The sequence below is a fragment of the Galeopterus variegatus genome, unplaced genomic scaffold, assembly GCF_000696425.1.
Source record: "Galeopterus variegatus unplaced genomic scaffold, G_variegatus-3.0.2 Scaffold8512, whole genome shotgun sequence".
Classification (NCBI taxonomy): domain Eukaryota; kingdom Metazoa; phylum Chordata; class Mammalia; order Dermoptera; family Cynocephalidae; genus Galeopterus; species Galeopterus variegatus.
In genome coordinates this window covers 70,249-76,503 of record NW_007734623.1, presented here as the reverse complement: position 1 = coordinate 76,503, position 6,255 = coordinate 70,249, and positions in this window count along the sequence as shown.

The following is a 6,255-nucleotide window of genomic DNA, read 5'->3' as shown; positions in this document are numbered from 1 at the left end:
CTACCTCTCCTCCATGCTCATCTCAAAAATATGAAAACTGGATTGAAGCCAGCACTTGTGTGGTTCTAATTACTTCTCACCTACATGACAGTAGCCCCTAGTGAGTCTTCTTAAAACCAGTGGTCACCCACCATTATCAGTCTTGCATTAGCTCAGCCAAAGTTAATGTCTGGAATCTAAAATCCTTAGCTTGGCATTCAACACCCAACCCCTAGTTCCCCCCTAGCTATGCTCAGTGCTGTTTTCCTTGGTATCTCTTATGTGCTGGCCCAACTTGCCTAACCATCATTTCATACACAGAGGTAGTGTGGGATGTTCTTTTCCATACTTTGCTCATTCCATTCCTTATGCCTAGAAATCCTTCTTCCTTCTCCTGGGCCTCTTCATAACTTACCTGTTCTCACAAGCCCAGCTCAACTATCATCCATGGAAATAATTTCTCCTTCCTATGAATCCTCATTGTCTACATTTTTTAAAAGAGTCTGCATTTCCATCTGTAGTTGCTTTCTTGCTAGGTAGAAAAGCTACATGCTGTCAATGACTGGTTGACTCATATTTAGGTCACTCAAAGCCTAACGTAGGCCTTGTACCTGGTAGGTACTTAATAAAGCCTTATCGGACTGATAGGTGAATGGATAAAACGGAACCTTCTTAATGCCTGTCTTTAAAATCATTTAGTAAATAGGCATCATGACACTAGGAACACCAGAGCCTTTCTGAAATAGGTCCCATTTTAGAATAGACTTTAACATAGTACAAGTTCATCTTAAAGCTTACCAATGGACATTTCTCATTGGAAGAGCATGAGAGACCACAATGAAACAATTCTTTACCTTTAGTATAATCAGTCCTACTACATGGAACTTGATGACTACATGACAGTGTTTAATTATACGTTTTGTGGTTGATAACTACAATCTCTTTTCTTATACTTAAAATTTTATTGCCAAACCAAGATGCAAGAGAATACAAATATATGTTTAAGAATCACATTCATTCCTTTTCAGTTAAGAGCAATTACAACAAATTCTCTATTTTTTCCCCAGACTTTGAGTTGAGCACAACTTTCCCTGGAACTTTACCAGAGTCTCAGCCCTTCTGGGGGATGGGGTGTGTGTGTGTGTGTGTGTATGTGTGCACACACACATGCACTTTTGGTTCTTGCTCCAGTACCTCATTCCCTGGAACTTTACCAGAGTCTCAGCCCTTCTGGGGGATGGGGTGTGTGTGTGTGTGTGTATGTGTGCACACACACATGCACTTTTGGTTCTTGCTCCAGTACCTCAAGGTTTCAGTTTAACTGAGCATCAAAACCTCATTTCCTTCCAGCCTTTGATTTTATTGAAGGAAACATTAACTTACTACTTTATAATTAAGAAGACCTCTTTGTGCCCTTCTATTTTTCACAGCTGTTTTTTTCTCCTAGTGGAAAATTAGAGGTAAACAATACTGACAATTCATAAAGGAAATTAGGGCAATTCCCTGCTTTCCCTATTTAGCAGTTCTCCTGGGTACCCCTCCCCATCAGTTATTTTGACATGTTCATGCTCTCTGCTTTCTTCCCAGCTGCTTCAGGTCACCTGCTTAGTTTTGTGGTTGGCATCATCCTCGTGCTCGTTGTGGAAAGGACTAGTTGCCTCTCATGGAGATAACTTACGTTGAGATGGCTCAGGCTTTTTTTTTTTAATTCAACTTTTTTTTTTTTTTACATTTAATCAAGGCATACATCTTTTAAAGCAGTAATCTAAAGTGATCTTTTTTTAATAATAAAGGACTTAGAGGTAGAATTCAATGGAATAATCCCTTCTTTCAATTTTACATTTTGAAACGAATTCTGGTTTACATTTTGATTTCTAGGACCTCCAAACATTTTGTTTTTTGCTTTGGGTCCAAAGTATAGTGGGTCTTAGCTAGTTGGAGCAGGCAGAAAGGATTGACCCATGACCTAGATTAGGACCATATTGTTGAGTTCATTCACGACCTTGAGAGGACTAATGCAAGACCTAAGACTGGAATGTAAGGAGCTGATCCAGGGCAAATGTGGAATCAAATAATGGAGCCAATTAGCTGAGGCACATTGTATATGTCAACATTTACTATGTACCTACTAAGCGCTAGGCTCTGCGTAGGTGCTAAGGTTGTAGCACTGAGCAAGACAAACGTGGTACTAGCCTCATGGAGCAAAGCTGGGAATCCAGAAAAGAAACAGACACTAAGCAATTACACAATAGATACTATGAAGGAGTGTGTTGTAAGTGTGTGACAGGGAGGCCTGAACCAGTCTGGGAGGGCAACAAGACTTTCCCATTGAGAATGGCATTTAATTGCACATCTGAAGGATGGACAGATATTTCCTAAGCAAATATGGAGGAGGGAAGACTGCTCTAGGCCATGGGAGCATCATGTGTGAGGGCCCAGAGGTGAGAAAGAGCTTGGCATGTTGCAGAAACTCAGGGACTGGCTGGAGTGCAGGAAGGCTGGGGGTGGGCATGGGGTGGAGAGGTTCGACAGTGTCAAAGAGTTATCACAAGCTTCTGCCCTGGGAGGCCCACTCAGTTGTGAGGGGCCCAGCAGGAGGGGTCCTAGTTGTCAAGTAATACTCTGGTGGCAAGGGGCAATGGCTATCTTGCAGACTGTCCATTCAGGCATAGGACTGAAGTGTGAACCAGTTATACTTGTATAAACTCAAAGGATTCATATGGGAAATTGGGCGGCTGAGTCCAGGTCTCTCATTTGAGGTCCAGGCAGGGATCCAGGCTGGGAGAGACACTGAGGTATGTGAGAGTAATTCATCAGATTTAAGCAGTAGGAACAAAGCTGAAGACTGGTCTTATGGACCAGGCCAATGTGCGATGGGAGCCCTGAGGGAACCATCTCTGGGTCTGAAAAGCCACCCAAGAACAATGTTGGGCCCAGGAATCCTCACAGGGCTCCTGAATCTGGGTATTGTGCGAAGATTGGACTCAATTCTAGGTTTACCTGGATTGCAGGTTTTACATTCTTTGTATCTTGCTGCCTTAGTGTGGGCTAGCTCAAGGGCTGGGCTACAGATCTATCCATGAGAAACTGGAGGGGAAAGACTACAGAGAAAAGGAAGGGATACTGCTACCCTCCTACTGTGTGTTGGTCTTCATGCTGCTGTCCTTTACAGGCTTTCAGAAGTGCTTCTAAAATTGAACAGAGTAAAGCGTTTCTCTTGAAAGCTTAAGTAATGCATTCCTACATCCCACACCCTCTAGTGACGAAATCTATTTTGCCCTCACCTACAATCTCATTTGGCTCATTCTTATCCCTTAATGTTTTTGCTTTAAAAAAAAAAATAGTCAGGTTTTTCCAGCTTTGGGAAATTAAATGCAAACTGTGATCCTGATTGGAGATCATGTGCTGAATAGAAACAATCCAAAATAGGGAGGGGAAGCTCAGTACCACCCAGAAAGTCAATGCCTATTTAGCAGATGTCAAGGATGAGCTGAATTTGGGAGGGTGGCTCACCCTAGCACTGGGGAATAAAATGAAATGTAACTCTCACAACTCACTTTTTTTCTTAACCTTTTAATTGTTCCCTTTTCTACTACCCCAACCCCCCTCACCTCTAATTAAGATTTGGCATTATATAGAAATAAGCTCTAAGTTTTCCCCCTTCTAATTCCAGCATAATTTCATTTTAATCTTAAACCAACCTAATTTTGAGGAACGCCTAGGAAGTTTTACCATGTTAAATGTTGTAAAAGTCACACTAGAGATGCCTTGGATATGCATGACCTGGGCCTTGGATTATGCTGTCACACATACTTGCTTCCAGTGGCGCCACCACATGGGAAAAGCACACCACTCCATGGCCCAAAGACTGGCCATAATATATTGTGTGGAATATACTAAAAAGCATATGTACTTCACAGGGCCTGGTTTTCCAAAGCCTTGCAGTTTCAAATATTGACCTTGCAAGGACAGGAAAATTTCCCCATGCTAGTGAGTCTTTGTTGCAAAATAAGAATTGTGGCACAGCAGGTGGCTGGCTCAGAGACAAACTAGTTACTGATTGTTATGTAAAGATACTGAGAAATTGCTGTAAGAAGGAATGTTTACTAAGATCAAAGCTTTTGTTGATAGCCTTACTGGAACGTCATCTGGCTTGTTTCACTGAAAGTTACCAGCCTACATTGTTAAACTATAACCCCACCTATATTCTCTTCCTGTAACTTCCTGGTCTGGAAAATAAATGCAGGAAGAGAACCCTAATTTGGAGTTAATTTCCCAAGGAAGGGTTGCCTCTCGCTGGAGGGTCCCAGGGAAGTTAACCACGTCGGGGCTTCTCACTGCTCAGAAGAGATGGGCTTTGAGTAATCCTTTGTGTCTCTGTCACCCAGGGGAAATGGGGTGACAAATCCATGGGGGGCAAAGCAACACAAAGAAACAATGTTGAGTCTTCCAAAAAAATAAAAGTAGTCTCAAAATATTCAGTATTCTGTAAAATATAAACTAAATTTTTAAAAACCTATGCTCCAAGGAGTGCTTCTCAGTGCCGGTTGTGGTCCCCAGATGAGAAATGTTTTCATACTGGAGTTATTATCCAACCAAAACCTAAGTACTCTACCTGGTGTTTGGTGAGTAGGAGGTTTTCCACTTTGGTTGGTGGGAACAGGAAGTGTTCTTGGCCCTGTGTGAGCCCTGGTGATTTTCTGCTTTAATCATTTGGATGGTTTCCCTCTGGGCCTTGAGTAGTATCCTCCCATGCATGTGCTCATCAGTGCTCTGCTGAAGACTCCAGGACCCTTTGCGGGTGACAAATCCATGGGGGGCAAAGCAACACAAAGAAACAATGTTGAGTCTTCCAAAAAAAAAAAAAAAAGGAATCTCAAAATATTCAGTATTCTGTAAAATATAAACTAAATTTTTAAAAACCTATGCTCCAAGGAGTGCTTCTCAGTGCCAGTTGTGGTCCCCAGATGAGAAATGTTTTCATACTGGAGTTATTATCCAACCAAAACCTAAGTACTCTACCTGGTGTTTGGTGAGTAGGAGGTTTTCCACTTTGGTTGGTGGGAACAGGAAGTGTTCTTGGCCCTGTGTGAGCCCTGGTGATTTTCTGCTTTAATCATTTGGGTGGTTTCCCTCTGAGCCTTGAGTAGTATCCTCCCATGCATGTGCTCATCAGTGCTCTGCTGAAGACTCCAGGACCCTTTGACAGGTGAAGCAGTTTCTTTACCAGCCCCCAAATTCTCATGTCCTAGAAGCTCTGCTTTTAATCCACCTAAGTTAGATTGTTCTCCACCAGGGCCAGTCCCCACCCCCTCTCCCACTCCTTTTGAAGGGGACATTGACAACGTCTGGGGACATTTTTAGTTGTCACACTCAGGGTAGGGAGAGGATTGCTACTACTGACATCTGAGGACAGAGGCCAGGAGTATTACTGAACATCCAACACTGCTCAGGACAGGCCCTCATAACAAAGGATTATATGGTCTACCAGGTCAACGGTGACAGGGCTGAGAAACACTGACCTAAGTCAATGTGGGCTCCAAGTGTCAGGTGAAGCAGTTTCTTTACCAGCCCCCAAATTCTCATGTCCTAGAAGCTCTGCTTTTAATTCTCCTAAGTTAGATCGTTCTCCACCAGGGCCAGTCCCCACCCCCTCTCCCACTCCTTTTGAAGGGGACATTGACAACATCTGGGGACATTTGTAGTTGTCACACTCAGGGTAGGGAGAGGATTGCTACTACTGACATCTGAGGACAGAGGCCAGGAGTATCACTGAACATCCAACACTGCTCAGGACAGGCCCTCATAACAAAGAATTATATGGTCTACCAGGTCAACGGTGACAGGGCTGAGAAACACTGACCTAAGTCAATGTGGGCTCCAAGTGTGGAATTCTTAGGCTCACTCGTCAGGAAACAAGTTTTGGTGGCTGTGTTGTTGTTGCCTTGTTATTTGTTTTTTAGATTTTTATTTCAGTTAACTCTATTGATTCACATCATCCTAACTTTGAAGGGAAGCACCATGGCATTTTTAGGAAAATTAGCTCAACATATACTCTATGCAAAGATCAAGCTCTCGCTTCCCTAAAATCATAGACTCTGGGCTGCTGAGAATGACCACATGCTGCGACTTTGACCTCTGGCAGTTTAACTCACATTGAGGCTAGAGAAAGGCCCACCGAGGCATGGATACTCTTTCTCAAGGGCATTTTTGTTCTTTGCAGCTTCCCTGACTGGCTGGCTGGATCCAACTTTGCATAGCTTAGAAATGAAAGAG